The 13705-nt window shown below is 33.2% G+C and overlaps 1 protein-coding gene across 5 annotated transcripts in view; it reads left to right on the top strand.

Annotated features, from left to right (window-relative positions):
- Positions 1–13705, top strand: part of GRIK2 (glutamate ionotropic receptor kainate type subunit 2) — a 645523-nt gene that overhangs the window by 545362 nt on the left and 86456 nt on the right. The window lies entirely within an intron of this gene.

The raw sequence follows: 13705 nt of genomic DNA, 5'->3' as shown, positions 1-13705 counted from the left end.
AAATTGAATAGTAGAGTCAGACTCTACAAGGCATGGGTATTCCAGAATAATAGAATGATTACATGTAAGAATGTTTTCCATACAGACATTTCTTTCTGTTATGATGAGACAAGGTCAACTTGTTCAGAGCCTATAGAAAAAGAAGGAAAATAAGGACTGGTAGAAACAAGCAGAAACAGTTCCTATTCTCTGGACATTCATCCATCTAATATTCTGGAAGGCACAGAATCTCAAAATGGGCTACCCCATTGAACTTGCAATGGTTTGCAGTGGGTCAGCCTGTGGACCATTTAAATGGAAGGTGTGCTTGCACCAAGTTCCAAGCATATAGAGTATCTTGCCCTCCTCTTTAGTATTCAGATCTTCTCCTTGCTTCTGCTGATCTCACTGGGCCAGAGTAGACCCAACGAGGAGATTCCATTTTAGGGAATCAGTATCACTTCATAATTTCTTTTCTATTTTACTAAGTATTTTTACGTTGTTTGTAGTTTGGACAAATTTTTAAGCCTTGGTATTTTCCTTCACTGTTCACACGAATGCAGTTGGCAGTTCAAGTGGGTAGTAGAAGTGGTAGATGTTTTTTCTTTTAAAAAAATAACTGACTCAAGTTATAAAGCAAATTCTTTCAACATTCAGTAAGTACCTACTGAGTACCAGAAATTGTACTACACGTTGGGTATGCTAGAGCAAATAACGTCTAATTCTCACTTTTAAGAAGGTTAGAGTTTAGTTGGAGACAGGGAAGACTAGATCAAGGATCATATAACTGGGTTTTACTTAACTTTGCCAACTAATTATGCAACTTTCTTTGTAAAAAATCTTACCAAATTAAATCGGCTTCTTTTAGGGTTCTGGAGGACACCAAATACCCAAAGAATGAGATAGATTGATTGTTTTAGTCAAATCTATATAATTCTTAAAATTTCATTACTTTCCAAGAGAATATTTTTTATGCCTAGGTTAAAGATTGGATGCATATTTTTTATTCAATTGGAAAATTATTATCATTTAATCAAATTTATTGAATAATCAAATATGAGCAAACCATTATGATCAGTATGGTGCTATGTGTCTATATTAATTGCAATTGATCAATTTTCCCCAATTGAATATTTAATATTAATAGATTGTTTTTCTTATAAAACACTTTCTTTTTAATAAAAAAGAAACCAGCTGTTGAAAATTCTAAGTGTACATCATCGGTGTCTTTAACTTTGCTGGGAGTGAATATGTAATGCATTTAAATTATTACAATATTCAAGGGAATTTTGAAGTTGACTTTGTACAATAATACAAATAAAATACTAATGCAAGTGATTTGATACCAGAAGTAATTATTTCTGTTTCACAAATACTTCAGAGTTTAAATTTTATTTTTATTTTCTAGAAGGCTCAAATATCTTAAGTTTCAAAGTTCTTATATATTATGAGCAAGGTATACCTCTGGAAAATCAATGTTTAAAATTTTTCTCCTTTTCCCCGTCTTTAAGCTTATTTTCTCCCTTCTTTGTCTTTCTTGTCTTTCCAACTTCTGTTTTGCTAATTTTGTTTAGTTCAGTTGCTCTCTTGCAGTGTCATTTTGCCTAACTTCACTTTTCTTTGCTGTTCACTTTTCTTCTTACTCTCATCTCTTGTTTTTCTTTCTCACACACACGGGTGCCTCTAGCACCCAGAGAAAAGTGACATGAAACAACTTTCTGTTTCCAACAGCACAGACTTTCTTTCTGTAAAATTGAAGCCTTTGGGAATGTACAATTGTCACAATAAAAACCACACAGTGATAATCACTAAGTTGACAATTATGTTGATAACTTTATCACAGGCTGAATTCTTACTGTTGAAATTTGAAAAAGCATTAGAATTTAAAAGGATACAGTAAATGTTGACTTTTCTTTAGTTATTTTAGTGTAGCCCTAAATGATACTAATTTCAACCTCATATTTTGGCTTGTTAAACTATCTGCTTATACCAGCCATTGGTATGAAATTTAAAAAAAAAATTCCCTAGCAATCTGTAATTGAAGCAATTGCATGGTCATTTTGAAATTCTACAATGAATCCAAGACTATTGTGTATAGTCAATTTACATGTGATACCATTCTTTTATTTCTTAATTAACAGCAATGCATACAAACACTCTAGGAAGCACCCTTAAGGCATTGATTTCTAAAGGAATTTCCATCCTGTTTTTACTAATTGAACAAGACTCTGCTGTTAACTCATTATTCTGAAACAGCTCAGTTCCAGAAAATTATTTTAAAGAATGTTAAATTTGTGTTACTACAAGCAAGAGCTGGCTCAAGATACCTGGCTTTAAAGGGGGTGAGTCTTCAGTATTGCAAAACACAGAGTTACACCGCCATTCTACAACATTGAATAATTCCTCTTCCAAAGAACATACTTGACTTAGTTCATTGACCTTACATGTATATTGTCTTCAAGAAGAGTTCATTCTTCTTTTCTTCTATATCCATTACACTCCACACAAATTCTCTCCAGGGATAAATGTAAAGCCATGACTGGCAAAATAACTCAGAATCGAGCAGATGTTGCTCCTTCAGTGTTATCCCGTGTAAAACAATAGAAAGCTATATGACATCACCAATATGTTCTTAATTATATTTAGATAATAAAATTGTTGAGGGCCCAAGGATTTTATTGAAAAACAATAAAGCAGGGTTAAAACATTCTGAGACTCTGGGAACTTGGTATAGCAGAACTGAAATCTCACCCCAGGGCTGAACACTCTACAGAATGTCACCCAGCAACAGCACATTCTTTCTCCTTGAAGTATAACTTCAGCTATAGCTATATAAAAACTATATAACTCAGCTATAGCCTGTAGGTGTTATGGTCTCTTTTGAGAATCTCTATATTTTCAAAGTAAGTCATATGTTTTACAAAATGATGCTGAAATCACCTTGTTTCTAGGCAACTTATGACTCAGGTTTTTCAATTTCTACAAATTCTCTCTGTGGATTCGGTCTACCTGAAATCTCTGGCTTTGCCACATATGCTAATATAGTCTGTCTTTCCAAAAGGTATCAAAGGAAATGCATATCCTCTTTCATGGTTATTGAAAAAGATTTCTGCCACATGTTAAAATGACATTTAAATGGTATCAGATACCTAATGTGAATCACTTAATACTTCTGAACACATAGTCTACAATTTAGAATAGTTGCTGAGAGGGAAAGAAACTATGGAATCAGAGAAACCTGAGCTTAATTTCAGACTCCACCACCTATTGGCTGTATTTAGATGAGACACTGCCCCTTGTAAACCTCTGACTCCTCATCTCTAAATTAGAATGACTAACAGAACCATTCTCACAATTTTTTTTAATGTTAAATGAAAGCTCTACATGATATGCTAAGCGCCTAATAAAAGCTTGATAGACATTATAAATTACCGATACTAGAATACATGGCTAATTTTAAAAATTCAGAACTTAGAATGATTTTAAACATAGTCAAGTAAATTATGTTTCTATGACCCACAACTAGATAATTTTAAAATAGATTTTAAAAGATCACACCATGTTTATCTTATTTAAATTGCTTCATTCTTCTCATTATTGTTGTCACAAAGAAGGAATAATTTGATAAGTGAAATTTTAAAAAAATCTGAAGGGGCAGTTTTCAGAAGCTATTTTCTAGGCTATGTATTGTGAAATAGTATACTGAGATGCAATTAACAATTCTTTTGGGAATTTATGCCAAATCACAGGTAAAAGGAACTTTAAAAAGTATTTAATATGAAAAAATGTTCTTTCTTAATTTTAATTTTTTTTTGTAATCTAATAAGTAGGATGTCTTATTTCAGCCAGGTTCATCATGCATCGTATGCTCTCAATTATATGATATGGACGTTCAGTTTTAAGAATAAATTTTTATTCAATAAATATTTACTTATCTCTTATGTGGAAGGGATTGTGTTAAATCTTAGACAAATATTGTGCATCTCCCAGCACCTCCCAACACTTGTCTACCTCCTATATATCTTTCTGTTTCCTTTACTGCCATCCTGGTTCAGAACAGTGTCACCTCTGTCCAGGGTTTTGCAACATTTCTCTTTCCCAATTTTTTTCCCTATTGTTCTCTACACTCTACAAGGTGACTTAACACCCTCCAAAATCACCCCTTTCTTTGCTTTAGGACAAGAACCTAGCTCCTTATCAGGTTTACAAGGCACATCATGGTCTGGCTTCTTTTTATTTTTTAGCCAGCTGCTCTCACACTCTAAACTCCAGCCAAACTGGTTAGTCCGTGTCATATGATGACTACATGATACACCTCCTTCTGTTATGCTTTTCTGCCCTTATCTAACAACCTAATTGGTTATATTTTCTTTATTCCTTGGATCCAAATTCAATTAATCCAGGCAAATTTTCTTGATCCTTTCCCCTACCCAAATCGACCCAGTCTGGGTAAGGTACTCCTTTTTTAAATTCTCTGAGCACTTATACCTCAGTTATTAAATTATCACCCCAAACTGTATTCCATTGGTTCTTCTGTTTCCATACTACACTGCACAGCACGGGTACATGAATTGAATCTGTATCATTTACACTTGGATCTCCAGTTCCCAGCACAGACTTTGCATGTGTTTTGGGCTCTATTAGTTAACAGTTGCCACAATAATGTTGCTTAACAAATGACCAAGAACTCTTAGTGGCATGTAACATAAACCTTCATTGAGCTTATAAGTCATCTGTCCTACTCCTAGAAATTTGGGGGCCCAGAGGCTTTTCTATTAATACCTTTGGAACAGACTCTATTTCTGCTAAGCTTTTTTGGCCTTTAAATATATCCAGTTGAGTCCATTTATACTCTAAAAACCACACCCACAGTTCCTATTAAAATGTGCCTCTCTCTAGACTTAATCATTGCTACTTTGGGCTAGAAGCTTTTTAGTCCAGAGGAGAAAATCTACAAGGCATTTCCTTAACTTTTTCAGAGGTTTTAACAAAGCACCTCAAGGCAACATGCTTAATTTGATTTTTAATTAAGGCCTGGAGCCATGTTGAAACAATTTTGAGAACTTTTACTGGCTTGAGACACTGAAGATCGCAAACAATTTTATTACCCAACCATACAAATTCTAGCTCCTCCATATCACCTCTAAATTCTGTTTGCAAACTGCCCAGTTCTTTATAAAATTATTTCCTCCTCCTCCTCTTTGTTGTTCTTTTTATTGTTAATAGTGTATCTCTTTCTTGTACTACCTTATCCTATGTAGCTAAATTTACCAGCTGGTACTTTGAATATTATGTCAATTTGTCTGAATATTTCTTTGTCCAAGTCCAGAAGATTATTAGTATGCTTTCTATCTTCTAAGTTACTAAAAACACACTTTAAAAATATTATTTCCCCCTAAGTTTACAGATTCCCATTTTCCCAACCTCCTCTAATGATTTCATTGTCATCTGTTATCAGTGTTACATAGTTAGGTTTCCTTTAAGGTGACAACTCACTTTGTTAAAAATCAAATTCTGTACGGTTATCTATTGGCACAATGAATATCGCATTCATTGATGCAACATCTATGACAGAGGTTTCAGGTAGAATGTGTGTTTACTTTCAAAATTTCTCTGCTCTGTAGAGAGCTAAAAAGTTTTCTTCAAAATACGTAGCCCTCTATGGAATTTCCGTTTTAACCTTGGGTTAAAAAGTCAATTTATTCAGAAGTGTATGAAGTTTACAGGGTTAGGAATGCAAGCAAGTGGATTAATCCATGGGGGGGGGTAGTTTTATTTCTTGTTACTTAGCAACAAAGAGGGTTTTATTTTGTTTTGTTTTGTTTTTGTTTATGCATAGTTTCCCTCTTTAGAAGAACTCAGTACATTCTAAATGCCAGCTCATTAATCTTCACAGCAACCCCTAAGGAAGGTAGGAAGCAATTATCATTATGCTCATTTAACAGATGAGGAAACTGGGCCATGGAGAGGTTAAGTGACTTATTAATTATGAAAGCAATAGCCAAGGGACTCATAGTATCAACAGTAAAAGTAATAGCCAAAGACATCATGGCATATCCATCATTACTCAGAAGAGCTAAGTGCATTAGACATTTTGGCTCACCTACATGACCTCAACTGCTTGATCATATTAAGCTTCTAAAACATTTGCCTTAAGCCATTGGGGCAGATACAACTATAACACGTTCTTTATAGTCTGCTACTTATTCTGAGCTTATCAGTTCAATGGTCTTCTAAAATTAAATTATGCTGGGGTGACAGTATAGGTTTTTAAGCCTGAATTGCTGGTATGGCATGCCGGTAATGATTTTTTGAAAGCTTGAGTGAATTTTGCTTCTTAAATGCCAAAAGAACGTAAGTAATTTTTGAGTCAAGGGATAGAATGCAAAAAGTCGGCAGTTTATTGCATGCACTTAATAAATGGATTTAGAAACATACCATTCATTAGATATTTCTTAATTTCTGCAAAACATAATTTCTGTTATTTTTATTTAGAGCAGTGGTGATAATTCAATTATAATATATTTACTATAAAGAGATTTATACATTAGAAAAGTAAAATATCAACATGGCATCTGTAGTTACTTTTCAGATTGAAAAGTGCTTTCTGAAATAAATGTTTATTTCCTCTTCTTATATTGATGGTAGAATACTTGGGAATTTCCATTTTGCATATTCAGGAAATTGACCTACAATAGTTTTTGAAGATGGGAAAGATATTTAAAGTTAGCTTTGAATTTATTTTATTTATTTTTATTGCGATATAATCAACATACAGCATTTTGTAACTTTAAGATGTACAGTGTTTTGATTTGAGAAACTTATATATTGCAATATGATTACCAGTCTAGCATTAGCCAATGCCTCCATGACATTAAAATTATCATTTCTTTTTTGTGGTTAGAACAATTAAGATCTTGCTTCTTAGCAACTTGGAAGTTTATAACACTATTTTTGACTATAATCACTATTCTGCACATTAGATCTGCAGGACTTATTCTTTAAAAGACTTTTATATTTTATATAACAAATTCCTCGTTAAGTATGGTCATTGCAAAGAAAAGGTTCAATAATTATTTGCACATGGATAGAAATCAAGTATGTCTTTCATTGTGTACCAGATTTACTACTTTATATATTCTAATCATTTTCCACCATTATCCAGAAGGGATTCTTTGACAATATAATAATTAGAAAATTCACTATGGTACTTTAGTAAGTACAGGGATTATTTCTTAACTACTTGCTCATGTAAGAGTTGCCCTGTTTATTTAGGTATTACTAACCAGCCACATAGCTTTGTTTTTAGGTAATTTTATTTACCTGGAGTCAGTTTATGCTTAGTAATGACAACCCCCTTTTCTCCTCAATAAGTTAGAGAAAAAGGGTCTCAAATGCCAGCTTTATGTCTCACATGGGGGATATTGTCCCTGTGCCTAGAAGGTAATTTAAAACTCAAATATTAACATGAGCATAGATATATTAACATCTAAGTTTTGTGATTAAAATTTTTGGTTTGTTGATAGAAAAACAAATCCCTATGCATGCATCATAAATTCTAGACCAGAGCCCAGTAACACTAGTCATACTGACTACTTTATCAGAATCCCGAGTTAAAGCACTACTTTAACTCATGGGGCTAGTTTTTTATCTACCGAAGTCCTAGGAAATATGGCAACCAGTAGAACTAGATAGCATGTACATCATATGGAAATACAGTCTTGTCTGTGATGGACAGTATACCACTCTGATGAATAAGAGAATATTCTTGATTTTCATATCAGTTTTCCTTTCTCAAGGGATGGAGTCATTATTTTGTCCTACTTGGATAGATCATCCACTAAGTTCAAACATCTTTAAAATATCCATTTGTTTAAATCAGTAGTCTCAACCTGTCTGCACATTAGAACATTAGAAGCACTTGGGGAGCTTTTAAAGAATACCAAGCCCCACACCCCTCTCCAAGTCAAGTAATTAAAACTGTCTTGAGGTAGGATCCTGGGCATCTGAGTTTTTTGTAACCTCCTCTGGTGATTCTAATGTGCAGAGAGAGTTAATTTAATTTGAAATTTAAATAACCCCTTCTTTATTGGCAATAATAGTTAATAACTGATTGCATCTACTTCCATTTCTTTCATATTAGGGTGAGCATTCTTCTCTTCTGAAACCCAGACCCCAGAAAATATTAGACCCCAAAAAATAACTCTGCTGACCACATTCTTACTTCTTTTGAATTATTTACCTGAATTACATTTAAAGCCTTTTTCAACAGATTTGCTGAGAATAAATAATCTAATTACATCTTCACTTTTGATAACATTCCTGGAGGCCCCCAAAAGGAATGCATAAGAATTGTCTGGTAGCAGTATGAAGAAGGTTAGAGCTTTCTCCGAGAAGTATGGTGGGGTAAATCCTGATTTTTGCTTGTGAATATATTCACCTTTCCTTTATAAACTTTTATTGCAGTTTCTTCTATCATGGGGGGGGCGTGGAGGGGAAATTAAAGAAGAGACCCATAAAGGGGCATATTAGAGTATTGAAAGGATTGTACATGTGACTTTTGTGTTTTCCTATGGGGGAGGAGATTAAGAAGAGGTGAAGTACTTCACACTATAGGTATATATTAAGTTAGGTTCTGAGAAGTAGTTTGAGATTTGGGCTCAGGTAGTTTTCTTGCCTGAGCTTATTGTTCGATCCTGTAATATTTGGTGAACTACTGTCACTCCTTTCCTTGTTGTAGAAAAAAGAATGTACCTATATTAATGGATGGGGGTAACTTATTACATAATTCTAATTGAAGTCTTCCTTTGTGTCACTTGATAATTCTTCAATATCCCCCTGCAGATCTAAACTGAAACAACATGTTCCTCATGGGAAAACAAGATATATTTAGGCTTCCAGGCCAAAATCTGTTCTAGTAACTTGCTTGCAAGTTACTAACCTGGGTAATAACTCTATGGTTATTTAGAATAAATAGAGACTTCATTTTGAATTTTTTGTTTACTTCGTATATTCAAGTTTGTGGATAATTTACTTTTTAAATTTTTCTACATACTTAAATGAGTGAAACAAAAGCTTTATGTGATTGAACACCAGTGTATCTGAGCAATCAGTTTAGATTAATGATTAATTTTATTACTGAAATTTTCATCTCTTCACGTTGCTGTGTTCTTCCTCAGACACTTTTTCTAGAAATCTAAAAAAAACTCACCAAAGATTTTTGTAGCCATATCATTTCTCTAACTCTCCCAAATTATTTTTTTTTTCTATTAATAGTGTCAAGATATTGGTGTGGGTAATGGATTACTGTTAACATTAGGTTAAATGATAATATTTTGTTTAATATTATAAACTGGTATTTTTGAAGTGTTTTTGTATTCTTTTCAGTGCCTCTTACGGCTTTGATATTAATTAGTCAAGTTTGAAATATTTAAACCACTTCTTTATGATGCATTTAATTTATTGGCAGAGTAAGGGGGTGATTTTTACCCAAAGAGGTTGTCTCCCTTCCCCATCCTCAACTAACACACAATTTATTGTATGTGAGGCCTGATCCTATGTTTATTACAGGGATTTGCATAAGGCCTACAGAAAACCAACACCATTTTACTATGTTCCCATTGCAAGAAATAAAATGGTGCCTTTGAGGAAAGCTGCTTCATCAGACACTAGTTTAGCATGCCAAGTTACAGCTATCAATGGTGAAACAGCAGATGTGAAGGCTAGTTGGCATCAGAGCATATGAGTCAAAGACTTTCCTATGGGAAAGAAAGTGCTCCATTACACTTTATCTATACTAAGAACATTGGTTCTATCAAGCTGTCTGAAAATTAGAATATGATGGGTTTTACTACCCTAGCTCTGCCAGAGTGAATTCAATAGTTAAAAAGTAAGCAATAACACCATTCTGGGAATTATAAGTGATTAGAGCTTCAATGTATTTAAACTTGGAAGGAGTAGCAACTTTTATCTTAGCTTCTCTGAAATATCACAGGAACAAAAGTTTAATCCCTCTCTAATTGTTACATTTTCAGTATGTACCAATGAAGCTTTGGGAAACTTGAAAGGAAGAAGTCATGTGTTTGACTGAAGTGTAAAGTCTGAGAAAAGATGTTTTAGTTCCCTTGGAAAGCAAGTGTGTGAGGCTGCTGTTATTCCAGGATACACTGTGGTTCTCTTTCTCCTTTGCCCTCCTTCCTCCGCTCTGTGCAGGGACCACTCTTGCTGTTTGTCAAGTCAGGATGGCAGCTCAAACACTGTGTCGCACCTCATCAATCTTAGGAGAGAGGGCCCCACAGGGAGGGAGAAAACTCGAAAGTCAGTTAATGAAGTGATGTTGAGCTGTCATGTCAAATGCTGGATAATGGGTAATATCGTCACTGTAAGAGTTCATAGCCACTGGTTAGGCAAAAATTCGAAGGAAATTCAAGAAGCGCATATTTTTGGATACATAAAAATAGGCTGAGATAAATATTATCAAAAAACTGGCATGTTTTATTTCTTAAAAAATAATTAAAATGAAAAATTCATTTCTTTCACATAAATAGCTGAATAAAAGCATGATTTGGTGTTTCTAAATCAAATATACAAACAAAAAATCCAGACTCTGTTTCGTAAATTTTTTGAGATTATATTTACTGGCATTGTGGCTAAGAGCTATTAATCATGCTTACTGTTTTTGTGGTCGTTTTTTTGGGGGTGGGGCATCTAACTTTAGAATATCAAAAAAGACATATTATTCTATTCCTCTAGATTGTCCATTAATTACAGAGTGAAAACACTGAAACTTCTACTAAATCCAGAATGTCCTTGGCAGTTAATGTTCTTGATTTTGCATGCACTGTGATGTCTCTTTGGAGGGAAGCTATTCTTTCTTTGCAAATGGAATTTACACTAATTAGCATCTTTGGTCAGCTGAAGTTTCTTTTGTTCATTTGTCTTCTTATTTCTTTCCAGAAGTCCAAATAGCAGTAATATCACTTTGTTCTTTGATATTAAGAGCTGATTTAAGACATCACATGGTAGTTTAGTTGGTCCTTTCATTTCATCATAAAGCAAAATGAAGTTTACTATTACTTACTGCTGCTGCCATCTTTGATACTTAGATTTTTATTTAAAGACAACACAGAACTGTTATTCCCCTTTGGAAGCAAACAAAATATAAGATCATGAGCCCTTCTGACACTCAATGATTTGATACTCAATCATCATGCATATTCACAAGTAGTAAACAATTTATAACTCATTCCTAGTTTATTATATCCTTCCTCCTAACCCCACACAGATTGGGAAAAGAACAAAATAAACTTTAGAGTTCGTTAATAGGTGTTGATAACTGCAAGCTGACTATAACAGATTCCTAAAACTATTGCTTTTAAAATATGACTAGATTAAACATTACTGCTAAATGTCTTAAAGGGATCAGATTCTAAAGTAACTCAAATTTTTCTTTTTGCTGTAATATTAGTGACCCTGGCAGTGTCTACGATTGTTTAAATGTCTAATGCATACTGGTGAGCACTTTCATTGACCTCCAGTATTCAGAGAAATTCTTCAATAGTAATAAATAAAGAACATTTCGGATGAGTGAATGTGTGTGTATGTGCAAACGTGCTTGAATGAGTGTGTTTTGTAAGAATAAGACATGCCATCTTAATTGGAGTTAAATTATGGATGATTACATAATTTATTTTTCTTATACCCAGTTTCCATATGAAATCTGTTTTAGTAGAAGAATAGTACAGTGTTGGCAATAAATTGTACTTTTATCTTTCCCAACAGCATTTGAATAATGCTTTTGATTGTTATTAGCCTATTGTATACACCATAGCATTAGTGGAGTACAGTGAAAATATTTGATTATCTCTAAAAGTAGGTGTTTCATTTATTAAATATTGTAATTACAGCTAATTAGAGGCTACACCATAAATTAGTTTGGTTTGTAGGTCCCTTGACTGTTTTCAGAACACTATGAGTTTAAGCTTCACTTTAATTTATTACAAAAACAATTAAATAAAGACCAAAGAATCAGAAAGAAGCATTAATAATGGATATAAAGAATTGTTGAGTCACTGCAATGTATTTTAACATAATGATTAAGTGCATAGCCTAGATTGTGGCATGAAATCCTACATCTGTCTCTCACTAGGGATTTATTTAACCTCTCCAGGCTTCTGTGTTCTTATAGGTAAGAAAGTATAAGTAAACTGAGGATATAAGTTTGTGTCGTATAGATCGTTTACGTAAAACACTAAACATGTGATAAACTCCCAGTACGTACTTACTGCGATTCTTATTGTAAGGCTTAATAGTTGAATTGTTAAACTCTGTAGCAGATAAAACCATTTCCCCCAATATAAATGCTTGTGTTCCAGGAAATACATCCAGTTTACCTATGGTTAATGTTAAGATCTGACACTCAGTTGCATTTTTGTTTAATTAATAATTTGATCTTGATTGTAGATTACTTTAAAATATTTAAAGATAATATTCTGGATTACACTCTTATACAGCTGAAAAAATAAACTGCATCATGAATCCAGTTCCATCCATACCTTATACATAGTTTTTTAGTTAATGGTCTTTTTTTAATAGTTTAATTAATGGTCTTTTTTTATTAACGTGTGAGATTTGCTTTGACAAACAATTCATGTTCAGAATTAATGCTTAAATAGAAGAAAAACTCCCACTTTTAATTGTTCTTCCTCTCCATGAATATTAACCATTGTAATTCTAAGCAAATTTCTTTTTCTCTTATAAAAATAATGCATATGACTCATGAGAATTTTAGGAAAAGAAGGGGAAAATGTCCCAAGTCCAGTCTCCAAAGATAGTTCTTGGTATCTTGTCACAATAACCTCCAGCATTTTTTCTATAGATATATAATATTTTGATCTCATTGGTTTTCCTCATATTTCAATTTTAAAGACTTTTAGCCCTAATACAGCTACACAGATTCTTCTGTTTTCACTGAGCACAAGTAATGATGCTCTTTTCAGGAATATACTTTAAAGATTCAGTAGAATAGCTTATAAGAATGTTCTTATGATACTTTCAGAAATAATTTTTTCTTGAGACAGAGTTTAAAACAAATAGCCTTTTGCTAATTTCCAAACCCATTCCATTTAGTCATTGCAAAATTTCGAAGTATGTTCATATATAAACTCATATATACAGCAGAGAAATCACTTGTAACTTAAATACCTAAGCGATTGGGATATTCATTTTTAATGTTCACTTGATTAAAATATCAGAAATTCAATGCTTTCAAATATTAAATTTAATAAATATTTTAAAACAAACCTTAAATTAACATCAGTAGAGAGATGATATTAAAAGTTATCTGTTTAGACTTCCTAATATAATCTTGTCTTCAAATAAAAGAGGAAAAAAAATCATGTAATAGAAATATATAGAAATAGTCATTACCCTTTTTCGGTTAAACTATATTAATAAACATTTAGAGGAATGATCATAGAAACATTTTTCTTTGTCTATTAGCTGCATTTTATCCAGCCTTCACATTTCTATGAATGAGAAAGATCACTTGCATGTCTGTGCTCCTCTCACAAAGAGTTAACACTGAATGCATTTGGGTTGGACTTCAGTTTCCCAGTTATACTAGGCTGCTCAGGGTATACTAGCAGCAGGGAACCCCAGCCTGACTCCAACGAATAAACAGAACTTACCTGGGCGAATTAGGAATACATTTTATCAAAAGGGAAGG

This window comes from Eubalaena glacialis, chromosome 12 (genome assembly GCF_028564815.1).
Source record: "Eubalaena glacialis isolate mEubGla1 chromosome 12, mEubGla1.1.hap2.+ XY, whole genome shotgun sequence".
Taxonomy (NCBI): Eukaryota; Metazoa; Chordata; class Mammalia; order Artiodactyla; family Balaenidae; genus Eubalaena; species Eubalaena glacialis.
The sequence above is the reverse complement of the archived record's forward strand: the minus strand, read 5'-3'. Positions and strand labels throughout refer to the sequence as shown.